The sequence below is a fragment of the Macrotis lagotis genome, chromosome 1, assembly GCF_037893015.1.
Source record: "Macrotis lagotis isolate mMagLag1 chromosome 1, bilby.v1.9.chrom.fasta, whole genome shotgun sequence".
NCBI classification, from domain to species: domain Eukaryota; kingdom Metazoa; phylum Chordata; class Mammalia; order Peramelemorphia; family Peramelidae; genus Macrotis; species Macrotis lagotis.
This window is the reverse complement of record NC_133658.1, coordinates 243,794,138-243,808,713: the sequence shown is the minus strand read 5'-3', so window position 1 is coordinate 243,808,713 and position 14,576 is coordinate 243,794,138. Positions and strand designations below refer to the sequence as shown.

The 14,576-nt window shown below is 39.6% G+C and overlaps 1 protein-coding gene across 8 annotated transcripts in view; it reads right to left on the bottom strand.

Annotated features, from left to right (window-relative positions):
* PTK2B (protein tyrosine kinase 2 beta) overlaps positions 1–13,142 on the bottom strand; it is a 177,985-nt gene extending 164,843 nt beyond the window's left edge. For 4 of the 8 annotated variants that reach the window (XM_074209992.1, XM_074209984.1, XM_074209985.1 and 1 more), the window contains exon 1: positions 12,909–13,142. The gene's annotated coding sequence lies outside the window, so the exon portion shown is untranslated. Of the gene's footprint in view, positions 1–12,702; positions 12,858–12,879 lie in introns of those variants that run through there. The other 4 variants (XM_074209990.1, XM_074209991.1, XM_074209986.1 and 1 more) reach the window with 3 other exon arrangements.
* Between the last annotated feature and the right edge of the window lie 1,434 nt (positions 13,143–14,576).

Sequence of the window (14,576 nt, the reverse complement as noted above, 5' to 3'; positions counted from 1 at the left end):
AAAAGAAATGTCAGGCATTCAAAAGACAAACTACTTGAGTCAATTAGGTAGAACTATGAATTGAGATTTGATTTGGAGTTCAGACAACCTAACTGCAAATCCTGCCAGACACCAGTGACTCTAAGCAAGTCATTTAATTTCTTTCAGCCTCAGCTTCCTCTTCTATAAAATGAAGATAATAATAGCACCCATTTCATAGGGTTGTTGTAAGGATCAAATGAGTCACAAGACATGTATAGTGTTTTGCAAACCTTAAAGCACAAAACAAATGCTGACTGTAATTGATGTTGTTCTTGTTATTGAAATTTTGAGAGCAGAGTTTGGGAGAGAGGCCTAAACTAAAACCATACATGGAAAAGTCATCTTCATAGTAGCAAGTTCTCTGAAGACATATATGGAAAGGGAAAAAAAATAAGGAATGCAAATCAGAATGGTAGAAGTCCATCTTACAGCACTAAATGAACCTATATAATCACATCATGTCAGAGTCATATGGGACCTCATTTATTCCAACCTATATCTGGACAGGAATCCCCTGTAGATGAGTGGCCATCAAGCCTTCACTTGAAGCTCTCCTAAGAGGGGAAAGTTACTTGATCAAAAAAGCAGCCAACCCCATTCAGGGTTAATTCTACTTTTCCTTCTTAGCCAAATTCAAGTTTGAGCATTGCAGTTCTTTGCAATTTCTACTCATTGTCCCTAATTGTTCCCTCTGTGTTTAAATAGAGGTAGTCTAAAGTCTTTTCCCCTACATTTTTTTCCTTCTTGGGCTAGTCATTCTCAGCTCCTTCTGCATTTTTGCATTGCATATGGCCTACTTTCAAGGCACCATCCTGGTCGCCCTCTTAAGGATATTCATCTCTCACATTTCTTATGTTATTCCTAAAATATGATACTCAGAATTGATTAAAATACTGCAGATATGTTCTAACAGAACAAGGCATAGCATAACAGGATTATCACCTTTTAATCATTATGATGCCGTGTTTTAACTGACTCATTAAACTCACAATGCACTAAAAGTCTCAGATCTTCTTCCTGTAATAGACCACAAACACTGACTTTCAATGCATACATGACAAAGATAGGATGGCATAGAGGAAACAAAATTGAAATGTAAATTATTTGGAGAAAAACTTTATTAACCAAGAAGAGAAAGAGGAGAGCAGGGTGGGAAAGGGGAGGTAGAGGAAAATTTCTTATATAACTTAAACAATCTTTCCTACCCCCACCCACAAATCCTATATTACATCAATAGTGACCTCAAATCCCTTCTCCAAGTTAATAGTCCACTGAACATAGAAAATGGTGACCCAAACCCTTCTTCATGCCCCTACCTCAGCCAATAGATGTATTCCAATTTCTTCCCACCCAGTAGAAAAATCCCAAATTAAATAATTGACCAACAAGAAAATGTTTAAAATTAGTGTTTATCTCCTAAACAAGTCAACTCTCCAAGGACTTAAAGTCTATGCTTTCCATTTCTTCTATATTGGGGTTACTCTACAACATTTATCACAGAATATTTTTGTAGCAAATGCCATCACCCACAAAGAGCATGGAATTTTGTTTTGTGGTTTAAAGGGAGGCAGAGTAGATATTTCTAGTTTCTTCTCCCCCAACCTTTACCAGTGGTGGAAAGATTTTATTTCTAGCCAAGAGGAAAAGCAAGAGATTGGCTTCAGAAGTCTAGTCACTATGCTTTCCTCAGTCTAGGGGATGTGGTTTTCAGGTTCAAGTTAAACTTTTGATCACTGTTCATTGGGGGAAGCAGGATCCCAAGCTTTATATCCAAGCTCCATTCTCACTAAATGCCAGTTCCATAATGATTACACATAAACAACCAAGAAATCCATTAACCAAGTGATAGTAAATCAAATATCAGAGAAAATATATGTAGGAAAATATAAACTAGATAATACAGAATGAAGGAGTTCTTGCACTGAAAGTGAAATAGCTCTATTCAACCAAGAGAGAAATTCTAAATCTCAACCAAAAGAAACTTCCCCAAGTCTTTAGTGTAGCAAGCTGAGGATAGGGACATGATGGAGATGTTAGTGCCTCCCATATCAGCTTCTTCCAAGAATCCTATTTTTCCTTCAGTAACCTGAAGTGATCTTCTTGCTCAAAGCTGGAAGTGAGAAACACCTGAAGTGACTCTAAAAGACAAAGATATTGGAAGAGCCTGGCTCTCTTCTCTATCCTGATTTCACCAAGTCTGCCTTGTCCCTTACAAAGGCTTATTGCTGCGGATGAGAAGAGAGTCCCACACCAACTGGCTTTGAGATTCAGGCTATATAGTTTAATTCTTTAACTCCTTTCCTTTAAAAAATTAAAAAATTCTATCAAACAAAACAACATACCTTTCATAATCTAACAACCTCTCATGGAGATATAAGTCTTTGAAGGCAAGGACAGGATTTTATGTCTGTGTTCCTAGAAATCAGTACCTAACCTCAATCTTTTGGGGGAAGGGAGTGACTTAAGAACTTTCTGTGCCAGGGCAAACTAGAATCTTCTCTGCAATTTGTAATCCTAGAAAGTTTCCTGAGTGGTAAGTGACTTGCTTAGAGTCACACAGTCATCCTATGTCAGAGGTCAAACTTTAACCTAGAACACCCTGACTCATACGTTGCTGCTAAGTTACATTGTTCTTTGGCCTTAAACATTTTTTAAAAAGCAAAAAAGTAAAGCTTTAGAGCTAGGGAAAAAAATTATATTGTCTCAGTTTTTTCCTCCCTATCCTCCCCTCACTTACTATGATAAATCCTGAAATTGGAGCCAAGAGAGACCTAAATTTGAATTTTTCCTCCTCCACTATTGGCTGTCTGATCTCTCTGAATCTCAGTTTCCTCATCTGTAAAATAAAAATAGCAGACCTTTGGTGCCTATCTCACAAAGCCATTATGGAGGATCAAATGAGATAATATAGACAAATTGCCCTGTATAATTTAAAATGATAAATATATATGCATAATATACATACACACATACATGTTTATGGGTATATACAAATATTGATTATTATTTTTTTTCTTCTGTTTTTGCCAAAGGCTGAGAATTAAATGCCTCATAATGTCTCATAGAAAGTCAATGGCAGGGGCGGCTAGGTGGCACAGTGGATAGAGCACCAGCCCTGGAGTCAGGAGTACCTGAGTTCAAATCTGGCCTAAGACAATAATTACCTAGCCGTGTGGCCTTGGGCAAGCCACTTAACTCCATTTGCCTTGCAAAAACTAAAAAAAAAAAAGTCAATGGCATAAAAGTGACTAAGAATCCTATTTCTTGCTGTGCCATTCTTTCTACTGGAATCTAACATGCTAACCTTTAAAATTCAGTCAAAAATTCCAGAGAAATCCAGAAAACAAAAAACAGAATGAAACCTCAGGTCTCAGAATCTGAATCCCAGTTTCACCAGGGAGATCGTGTGGGACTTGGTATTATGAGTCATGGCTACTCTCTCAACTCCATTTTGCACGATCTGCATAATAAAGAGCTAGGGGAGGAGGTGGAGAAGGGGGACAGAGAATAACCAAGATTAAAATGCTAAAAACAACTGATCACCAGGCTTTATTTGGTCAATGATAGAATCTTTTGCTACCTGAATTACACCACAATTTTCTGAATCTCTGCATTTTTTTTTTTTAGATTTTGCAAGGCAATGGGGTTAAGTGGCTTGCCCAAGGCCACACGGCTAGGTAATTATTAAGTGTCTGAGGATGGATTTGAACCCAGGTACTCCTGACTCCAAGGCTGGTGCTCTATCTACTGCGCCACCTAGCCACCCCTGAACCTCTGCATTTTAACAGAGTCTCCTTGGAAATAAAGTTTTAGGGTTTTTTTTACCCAAAGGAATGAATTGATGAGGATAATTGCATATACAATGTCAAAAAAAAAATGGAGTCAGTCAATAAACATATATTAACTTCCTACTGTGTTCCTGTCACTGTGCTAACTGCTAGAGATACAAAAAGAAGCAAAAGATAACTCCCTGATTTAAAGGAACTCACTATTAATGTAGAGGCAGAGGAAGGTAAAAGATTTGGTGCCTGTTCCATTATACTTCATGGTGAAGGAAGGAATGGAATGTTTAGTGAACCTGAATTTATTAAGCACCTACTAAGTCCTACTGTGGTGTGTTTGCAAATATTATCTCATTTGATTCTTATGACAGCCCCTTAAAGTAGATGTTATGATATTCATTTTGCAGATGAGGAAAATGATGAAAAACAGGTTAAGTGCCTTACCCAGGGTCCTACAGGTAGTAAATGCCTGAGACAATCTCAAACTCAGATGTTCTGACTCTAGACTCAGTACTCTATCCATTGAAGCATCCACGACATAGATGATAACCCTACCATTCTTTCCAAAGGTAATCAACTGAAGTTATTACCTTGTGCTAGAAGCCTGTCTAAAAGGTCAAAAGGTTATTCATTCATTCATTCAATTCACTGAAAAGAACACTTAATGAAGAATCTACCTGTGGGTACAGTTAGGCATGACAGTGCATAGAGCACTGACCTTAGGCAAGTCACTTAAGCCTTAAATAAAATTTTAAAAAAAGAATCTACCTGTGTATGATGCTTGAGATAGGAAGATAATAATTCTACATTATCTATTGTGTTTTCACCAGGGAGATCCTGTGGGACCTGGTATTATGAGTCATGACTGGCTACTCTCCCAACTCCATTTTCCTTGATCTGCATAATAAAGAGCTAGAGGAGGAGGTGGAGAAGGGGGAGAATCACCAAGATTAAGATGCTAAAAACAAATGATCACCAGGCTCGGTTTGATCCATGGCACAATCCTTTGCTACCTGAATTATATCACATTATTATTCTAATTTTTAAAAAATAATCTGTGTCCTCAAGAAGCATGTATATAAGAAGCATGTGTATGTATGTGTGTGCATATATTTACACAAACATAACTATTTGTTGTGTACATATATAAACTTGCATGTGTCCCAGAGGGGTGGGGCCACAACTCAAGGAAAGAGAAAAGTCTGAGGAATGTTTCAGTTCTGTTTGTATGTGTGTGTGTATGTATAAATAGAGAATCATTCTCTTTACATGTTATATTGTGTTTTATATATACTACTATATATAATACACATACATATCTACTACAAAGTATATACATATTTGTCCATAATTACTTTGTGATATATATGTATTTCCTCTTTATATTGTTCGTACATTTTCCCATAAAAATAAATTAAAAAAAAAAAGAAAACACAAAGTAATATGGGAGAAGGGAAGAGAAAGAACTAGGAACCCAACTGTGAGAATCCAGAGAACCCAATTGATCTGAGCCTTGAAGGACGTTAGGAATGAGGTTCTGATGAGCTATCCCCTTGTTCCCTAAATTGGAGGGATTTTGACTATGTATAAACCTGGGGAAAGACCTTTAAAGGCTTCTTTGAAAACTATTAAGTACCAAGCCTCTATCAAGTCTATTAAGTAATGGTTAAAGAGAAGCACTCTAGAGAACAAAGGCCCCAAAACCACAAAATTAGGAACTGAAAATGTATTGAGAGCTCAAAACCTCAATGGTGGAGGCAAACAACATTAACTGAGACTTGAGAACAAGGGAAAAGAGCAAGGGGCAGCTAGGAAGTGTGGTGGCTAGAGCAGCAGCCCTGAGGTCAGGAGGACCTGAGTTCAAATCCAGCCTCAAACACTTAATAATTGCCTAGCTGTGTGACTTTGGACAAATCACTCAACTCCATTGCCTTGCAAAAAAAAAAAGGAGAAGAAACCTTGAAAAAAAACAAGAAAAATTATAACATTGTTATTTATAATAACATCTGAAATTCCTATAGGCTGATAGAGCCCATTTGAGACTCACAATAACCCTGTGAGGAAAATTCTCCAAATATTATTGTCCCCATTTCACACAGGTGAGGAAACTGAGGTAAAGAGAGGTTAAATGAATTTTCTTAGGTCCAGAACTTCTAAGAGTCCTAAAGAAGGTTATTTTAATCTAGAATGAGACAGGAAGGGAGGTGGGGATGGTTTAGGAGCTACAATGGGAAGAGCACTAGCTTTAGAAAACGAAAACCTGGGTTCAAATACTGTCTCTGATGCTTAATAGCATATGATCTTGGGAAGTCACAACTAGCTTGGGCACCAGTTTCCTCATCTGTAAAGTGAAGGTCTTGGATTAGATGACCTGGGGTCCCTTCCAGTTCCTATTGTTATCCATTTCCTATCTGTTTCCCAGTATTAGTGAGTCACCTGGATCTTTAAGAAGGAGAATAATATTGGGCAGGGAGCAGAATAGCACAAATGATGGTCCTTCCATTAGAAGATAAGCCCCTTGAGGGCAGTGATTATTTCATTTTCTTTTTAAATCCTTAATCTAACATAATGCCTGCAACATAATAGACACATAATCTGTTCTTGTTGACTGATTAAAGGTAGGAATATTCAAGAGAACATGCCTACAAATAGCTCAGAGACACATGACAGAAGGCAGAACAGAATCAGAATTCCTAATTCATTCATTCAAAAGACATTTATAAAGCCAGATCCTGTATTAGATGACAAAGATACATACACAAAAAGGAAATAGTTCTTGTTCTTGAAGAAGCTAAATTCTACTGGGAATACATTCTTTTACCCACCATTTTACCATCATCTACACAGAAGAGGAAAAGAAAAGGTGGGGGCAGAGGAAAGAGGAGAGAGAGAGAGAGAGAGAGAGAGAGAGCTTCACATGAATCCGATGATCAAAAAGAGGACAGAGAGAGAATCCTCCTATAGTTTGCTAGTTGGTGGCAACAACAAATCAAGGGGCTCTTATGAGAGAAAAGGACAAGTTAGAGAAGTCCCAGATATTAAAAAAAAATACTGAATTTCCAGGATCCCATTTTGCTACAAGTTTTGCTACAAAGGAAAACATTTAAAGTTGGCAAAAATTTCCTGGATCAACTGGTCTAAACCCCTCTTCTTAGACTTGGGGAAACTGAGACCCAGGCATATTAAGTGACATGCCTAAGGACCAGAACATGAACCTGAGCCACTACCCTATTCTACTTTTACCACACTAACTCCCTGTTCCCGAAACCCAAGAAATCTGCTTTCCTCTGAATATCCCTCTGCGCCATAATTGATAATAAAAAGTGTACTCTGGAAGAAAAAAAATAGTGAAAACTCATATTAAGGCTCTGTTCTCTTAATCAAACTGCCATCTGACTAATAATTATACCATGGGAAACAACTGAGTGACTCAAAAGGCTGCCCCATCCCCCACTTCCACCCCCTCAGACCTCTCCCTGAGAGCAGCCACCAGAACAAAGCCACAAAGGTACAGCTACCATCTTCTCTGCCTTGCAGAACTCAAAGGATTGTTCCCATCAATGGGAAAAGCTCCTTATGAGAGTGAAGGTGGGGATGGGGGCTTGGGGAGGAGAAGAGAATAAGTCAAGGTATTACTACTAATAACAGTAGGCCAATGAGTTTGAAAGGGCATAAGGATTGCTCAATTTCTTCTAAAGGACAATGGACAGCCTTGGTTAAGGCAGACCATTCTGAGCCTCAGAGGAAGAAACTCCACTTTTTCCTCATGTTTCTGATCCTCTGTTCTAGGAACACCTGTTTTAGCCACTGGGCAAGCTCTCTTTCTCTCTCTCTCTCTCTCTCTCTCTCTCTCTCTCTCTCTCTCTCTCCCTCCCTCCCTCTGTCTATCTGTCATCTGTCACACACACACACACACACACACACACACACACACACACACACACAAAGACACAAAATTTCTCCTCTCAAACCTGCCATTGTGACAATTAAGAATCTTAATCTGGGGGTGGCTAGGTGGTGCAGTGGATAGAGCACCGGCCCTGGAGTCAGGAGTACCTGAGTTCAAATCTGGCCTCAGACACTTAATAATTTCCTGGCTGTGTGGCCTTGGGCAAGCCACTTAACCACATTGCCTTGCAACAAACAAACAAACAAACAAACAAAAAGAATCTTAATCTGGGAGGACCATGGAGGCCATTTTGTTCAACCCCTTCATTTTATAGATGAGGACACTGAAAGCCCTGGAAAGTTAAGTAGCCTCCCCAATGTCAAATAGATAACAGAACACTATACATGGGGTTTGAATTGACTCCTGGACAGCTAGGTGGTGCAGTAGAAACAGTGCCAGACTTGAAGTTAGGAAGGCCCTGGACAAGTCACTTCATCCTATTTGTCTCAGTTTCCTCAGCTGCAAAATATGCAAAATACGGCAAAGTAAATGGTAAACTACTTCAATATCTTTTAAAAGAAAACTCCAAATGAGGTCATAAAGAATCAGATACAACTGAATCGACAAACAACAAAACCTTGGACTACAAAGCCAAAGTGCTCTTTCTACTGGGCTTGGTTTAACTCTGTATTGTCAACCTTGAGTACTTTTGCATTAATTATGGTTGACTGTGTAATGACTGGAATGGCTGAATTGGAGTTAGAAACACTTGAACTTGAATCCTGCTTTAAAACATAGTATATGACTCCTGATAAGTCACTTAATCCTTCTCAGCTTCAGTTCTCTCATCTATAAAGTAGTAAATTAGTAAAATAAATTCTAGCTTAATAATAAAATATGACTCTAAGGACTGTTGTGCAGATAAAATGGATCAATATTTGTAAAATATTTAATAGTAATGACAATAATCATTCTGGATTTCTAATCACCCTTTGTGATCATGAAATAGCCCTCACTAGTATGTAAGGCATAAATTAAATGATCACATAACCTTCATGGAAAACTCAGTTTGGGGTGGGAGGGGGGCTATCCATTTCTACTTTCAAAAGTGGCACTGGCTCAGTCACAAATGGAAGTGATCATATAAGGCTCTTCTACCTTCTCCCATTCTTGCAGTCCACTCATAGTCCTCAGTGGGTACACAATACTCAACACAGTATACAATGGAGCCATAGTCCCCACTTTGATGGACTGAAAGGCTAGAAGTTATAATGTCCTCCCAAGGGTCAGGATTTTGGGTATTCATTCTTTGTTTCCTCTGAATAAGAGGTAAATTGTCATGTCTTCCACAAAATAAGGTATCTGATAAATGCTTATTGAAGGAATGAATGAATAAACTAATGTCAAACTACATTACAAAGGCATGTGGGTAGACACCAGAAAGAATTTCCTAACAGAAAAAAATATGAAGAATAAGTGAGGTATAATCTATCTGGAGTTCAGTGATAGTCTCTAAGATCCCTACCCAGAAGGGTAGGGATAGAATTCATTATGTTTCAAGAAAAATTGAAAACAGAAAGTATAGCAATCATAAGGAGTGCTCAATTTCTTCTCAAATAAGGCAATAATTAAAAAATAAGGAGCATTAAAATAAATAGGGATAATATATTTACTTTAATGTACTATCAATAATGAAATAATATCAATAATTAATATATATGCACTGAATATAGACCTAAGTACTTGAAAGGAAAACTAATTTAACTTCAGGGACAGCAAAGATATAGTAGTTAGTGCTCTCAACATACCCCTTTCAAACCTAAAAAGAAGTAACAAAAATAAAATTACAAAACAACTAAGGGCATGAATAGATAGAATTAGAAAGGAATGTAAATATTCATGTTCATGGCATTTTTATAAAGAGAAGGAATAATAGGGTATTTAGAGGTAAAGTTCTTTAATTTCTTTGCTAAGTATTGAAGTAGTTAGAATGCCAAGCCTGGAGTCTGAAAGACCTGGGTTCAAATTCAGACTCAGATACTGACTATATGACCCTGGGCAAGTCACTTAACCCTGTTTTCCTCAGTTTCCTCATCTATAAAATGAATAGGAGAAGAAAATAGCAAACTACTCCAGTGTCTTTGTCAAGAAAACCCCAAATGGGGGGCAGCTAGGTGGCGCAGTGAATAGAGCACCAGCCCTGGAGTCAGGCATACCTGAGTTTAAATCTAACCTCAGACACTTAATAATTATTTAACTGTGTGGCCTTGGACAAGTCACTTAACCCCATTTGCCTTGCAAAAACCTAAAAAAAAAGTTATATAAAAAAAGAAAACCCCAAATGTAGCCATGAAGAGTTGAACATGACTGAAACAACCGAAAAACAACAATCTCAAAGAAAGGAAAACCCCCAGAGACAAAAATGATGATGATGATGTTTAATTTCTTCTGGCTCTTCTTATAAGATCAATAGACCCTTTCCAAGTTTATCTGTTAAAAAACATCCTATAAAGAATCAAAATCATAGGTCTTTATACCATGAAACTGTTATGTATCTCTGAGGAATAGAATTCATCAGAATGTTGGGAACTTGCCTCCCTAGGATTTCCAAGTTTACTGCCTTTCCAAAGAGAATCCATGGCAAAGATAGGGGCATTATATATCAAGGGGAACTATATAAGATTGGAATTCACTAATGAAAGAGGAATAATTGTATAACTATACATCCTTTATGTGTTTTCCACTTTTACTATGGAGTGAAATAAAGGCTGTCCTATTCTTGTTATGAATCATTACCTTGAGTGTTTATATAAAAGTTGAAAACTCTTTTACCCACATTTGTGCAAACCTAAACAAGATACACTTTATATTTTAAGATTTCCAAGACTCAAATCAAGGTAAGGGCAAAATGAACCAAGAAATCCTTGGCAGCCACCAAGACTGAGCTCAGTCTGGATAAATGCAAAAACCTTTGGTACTGGATCACAAGTTATATATTCAAAATTAAGAATAGTTCCACAAGGTATAATAACCTCTGTATAATTAAACACTGTCTCAACCTTCTTCCAATGAACCATAAGCTTCCTCTTCCCTCCTGCTGGTCCCACCCACACCTAATCCCCTCCAAAAAAGAGCCTGGGATGAATCTTTTGAACTGAAGCAGAGTGAGAAGAGAAGAAAGAATTCTTGCCTCCAGATTTCAACATAACCTATCCTCTCCTCAGTCAAGGCTCAGCCCACTACTCAAAGGGGAACAATAATATTGTAATATGTGCCTAGTACATGTGCCTAGTAAAGAGTCATTAATCCTCTGAAAGGTATGTATGAATTATATTTAAAGCACTCTAAGCACTTTTTGGTACTTATTATTTTAGTCATCTCCTCCTTGGGAGACAGGAACACGATGTTGCCATGACATTCTATAGGTCCATCACCCTATGGTCTTTTCTCCAACCCTAAAGGATCCTCATAATAGTTTACATGGGTTAACTGAAGTCCAGTCCCAGTGGTATCTTATCAAAGATCATATGGAAAATCAAAGATATAGCTTAAAGAAGAATTTAGGGGATTTAATTCTCTCCTGGAATCTCTTTCCTTGAATTGACCACATTATTACCCTGAATGAATAGCTATTCTTAGAAACAGAATATACCTGGATCTGGTACAAAATGTCCTGGTACTGTCACATTAGGAGTAACAGGGAAAGGAGTGAATCCTGTCTGTGTTGCCTTGGCCAAGTCACTGAACATCTCTGGGTCTCAGTTTTCTCTTCTGTGAAATGAAAGGTTTGGTCTAAAGAACCACTACATGTCCCTTCCAGTTCTGTAGCTTTGAGATTCTGATTCTTCAAACTAGAGCTTCGAGTATCATATGTTCACCCTGGCCAAAGTATTAACAGCAATATGAATCAGTTCTGGCTTCTAGATCAGAATAGTCTTCCTGGACTTGTTAAGAAGTTAGAAGGGGGGGAAGCTCTTTATTCCCCCTAAACTACTGTGCCTAGTATAACTGTTTTGTTTTTTTAAGTCATCACTCCTCTGGTCAAGGAGATAACAAATGTTATATCCACATCCTGATGCTGACCCAGCATGCATAGTGTGCCATCCTTCTGGCTCCAGTCTGTACTCCAACACCTTGAGGGATCCCAGGTGTGTCAAAAGCCCATCTTCTCTCTGAGAGAGACCAGGAGGTAAGGGATCTTCATGTCATATGATGGAGGGCTAGGGCAGGTGGTAGAATTCGGTGGGCATGGAATATCACCCATATGTTCTGCATTCCCCCACCAGGAGGCTGCAGCCCTGGGCTTTGCCCACGCACAGCCTGACAGCCAGAAGAGATGGGAGCTCAGAACTTAACCCTTTAACAACTACCAGAAGGAATGAGAAAAGTACTGGCCCATCAAGTGTTAACTTTGTTCCCCATCAAAAAGATCAAGCCCCTTAGATACTACCTGCTTTATGATACCATATTTATAAGGTTCCCTGTCAAAGGCCAACAAGAAACAAGGAGCTGTAAGCTATGGGGACGGAAGCTGTGGGGGGGGGGGGGGGGGGAGTGGGGTAGAAAATACAGCTAGAAAGCTTTTTAAGAAAACCAAAGGGATTTGAGAGTGAGAAAAAGGGAGCATTAATGATTAGAGAAGCTGGTGAGATAGAGCCCTGAAAATCCCTGACAGAATTTAACCATCTCTCAAACCAAACTTCTATAGACTCATGGGGGTCTCTGAGCCTTCAACAATATACATACATACATATATATATATATATATATATATATATATATATATATATTGCCTTTTTTCTCCTTCCATGTGTGTCAAATGGCCCAAAAAGATATCTAACCTCACAGTCTCAACTCCCCTCCCAAAATAGACTCACCTTTCCCTTGTGGAGCACACCTCAGGAGCACCCAGATGCAGGCACACATACACATAGAGCCCCCACCCCCAGACACACACACACACACACACACACACACACACACACACACACACACACACACACCCAGTACCTTTCAGTTCAGAATTCCTGATCCTCCTCCTCCTAGGAACTCCCAGTTCCTCTGCACTGCACCCCCCTTTCAGCCCCAGTCAGGGAGCCAGAGCCACAGGCCAGCCCAGCCCACTGAGGCAAAGCAGACAACTTTTCCCAACCCCACCTCTCCCCGCCAACCAGCACCCCCTCTCACCTACTGGAATTGAGAGAGGGGAGACTCACGTGGAAGGCAGAAGTAGCAGAGTCTGCTTCTTCGTGGGCTCTCGTCTAAGCTGGAGTTGGTCAGGTGGGGGATGCTGGCAGGACAGGTAAGGGCTGAGCAGTTAGTTGCTTCAGCGGGTAGCTGCCTTTGCAGAGTGAGAGGAGGGCTGACAGGTCCCCCCCTTCCTCCTCTGAGTTGCTAACCACACCCCTGCTGCTCTGCTACCCACTTCCTTAAAGGGTTGGGTGTGTTGTATGTGTTTGTGTGTGTGTGAGTGTGAGTGTGTGACTGCACCAGCCACTTACCATAAACTCTGAAATAGAAGCTGCTATCGAATCCTGAGTTGCTAACGGCGACCTGAAGGGAAATTCTGCCACTGCCACTCACTCAAAAGGAGGGGAAACTCGGAAGTTTTCCTTCTTTGTGAGCAGGCCCCCTAGCTCTCACCATGCTATCCTCTATTCCTCTACCCCACACTTCTGATCTCTGCAAAACCCACTTTCCAAATTGGATTCATGCTATCACCACGCTTTACATTTCAAATCAGAAACTGGAATGGCAGACTCCTGGGTTCTAAACCCTCCCACCCCCATTTCCCCCTCTGTGCCCTTGTTTTTATTTCCATAATAACATTGCTTTACAACTGAAAAGAACCTCACAGACAATCTAGTCTCTACTTTCAAATAATGAAACTAAGGCACAGATTGGTTAAATGACTTACCCATGGTCACAGAGATAAGAAAATATTCAGGTTTGAACACAGCTCCTCTGGCTCCCAACTAATTCAATACTCTTTGGAGATCCCTTTGGGGCCAGTTTTCATTCCCCTTCAAAAGACAGCAAAATTTGCTCCTCTTAGAGCCCTCTCTCTTTCTTTCGACACCAACCAGATACAATAAAAGAAGGAAGAATTAGGAGACCAAAGTAATGGGGGTCTAGTCCCTGCTCAGAACCTGATGATTAGCTATGTTATCTTGGGAAACCTCTCTGAAGACCCAGTTTCCTCATCTGTAAAATGAATGTATTGCACTTGGATGCTAATCGCTGGCATTCCCTTCAGGTCTAACATTTTATTCTATTCTATGAGTTGCTTAATGAGAGGGGTTGGGTTCTGGCAGCAACAAGGCAGGGGGACAAGTTAGAAAGTAACAATTTCTTCCTGCTCATGACATCTTTCCCCCAAGTGCCTGGAAACCTCAACTCAGATTTCTTCTTTTTTTGAAGAGAGCTTCCAGAATTCAGGCTCTGCCACCCCACTTAGATGTGAGTGTTCAGTTCTCCCAGGAGATTGAGATATTTAAAGCTTAGGTGGGTGGGAAGGAGGGAGAAGTTTTTCCTAATGGAATGAGGTGCTGATAACATCCTTTGACATGCTTGCAGCACACGTCCCTTAGCCAGTCAGTCCCTCCCGCCAAAGAAATACAACTCAAATGGCAGTATACAAGTCAAGGAGGCAGGATCATTACAGCAGCCACCCTCCCCAGTCACCAATATAACCCCCGTCCCCATCAATCAATCCACAAACATTTAGTAAGTGACTATTAGGTACCAAATACTATTCTGGGAACTGGAACTAAAAATGCAAAGTGTAGAATAATCTCAATTTTCTAAACCCATTCTCCACAAACCTGGAACCTTGCATTCCCTATACCCATGCCTTATAGCCACTGCTACCATCAGAGCAAAAG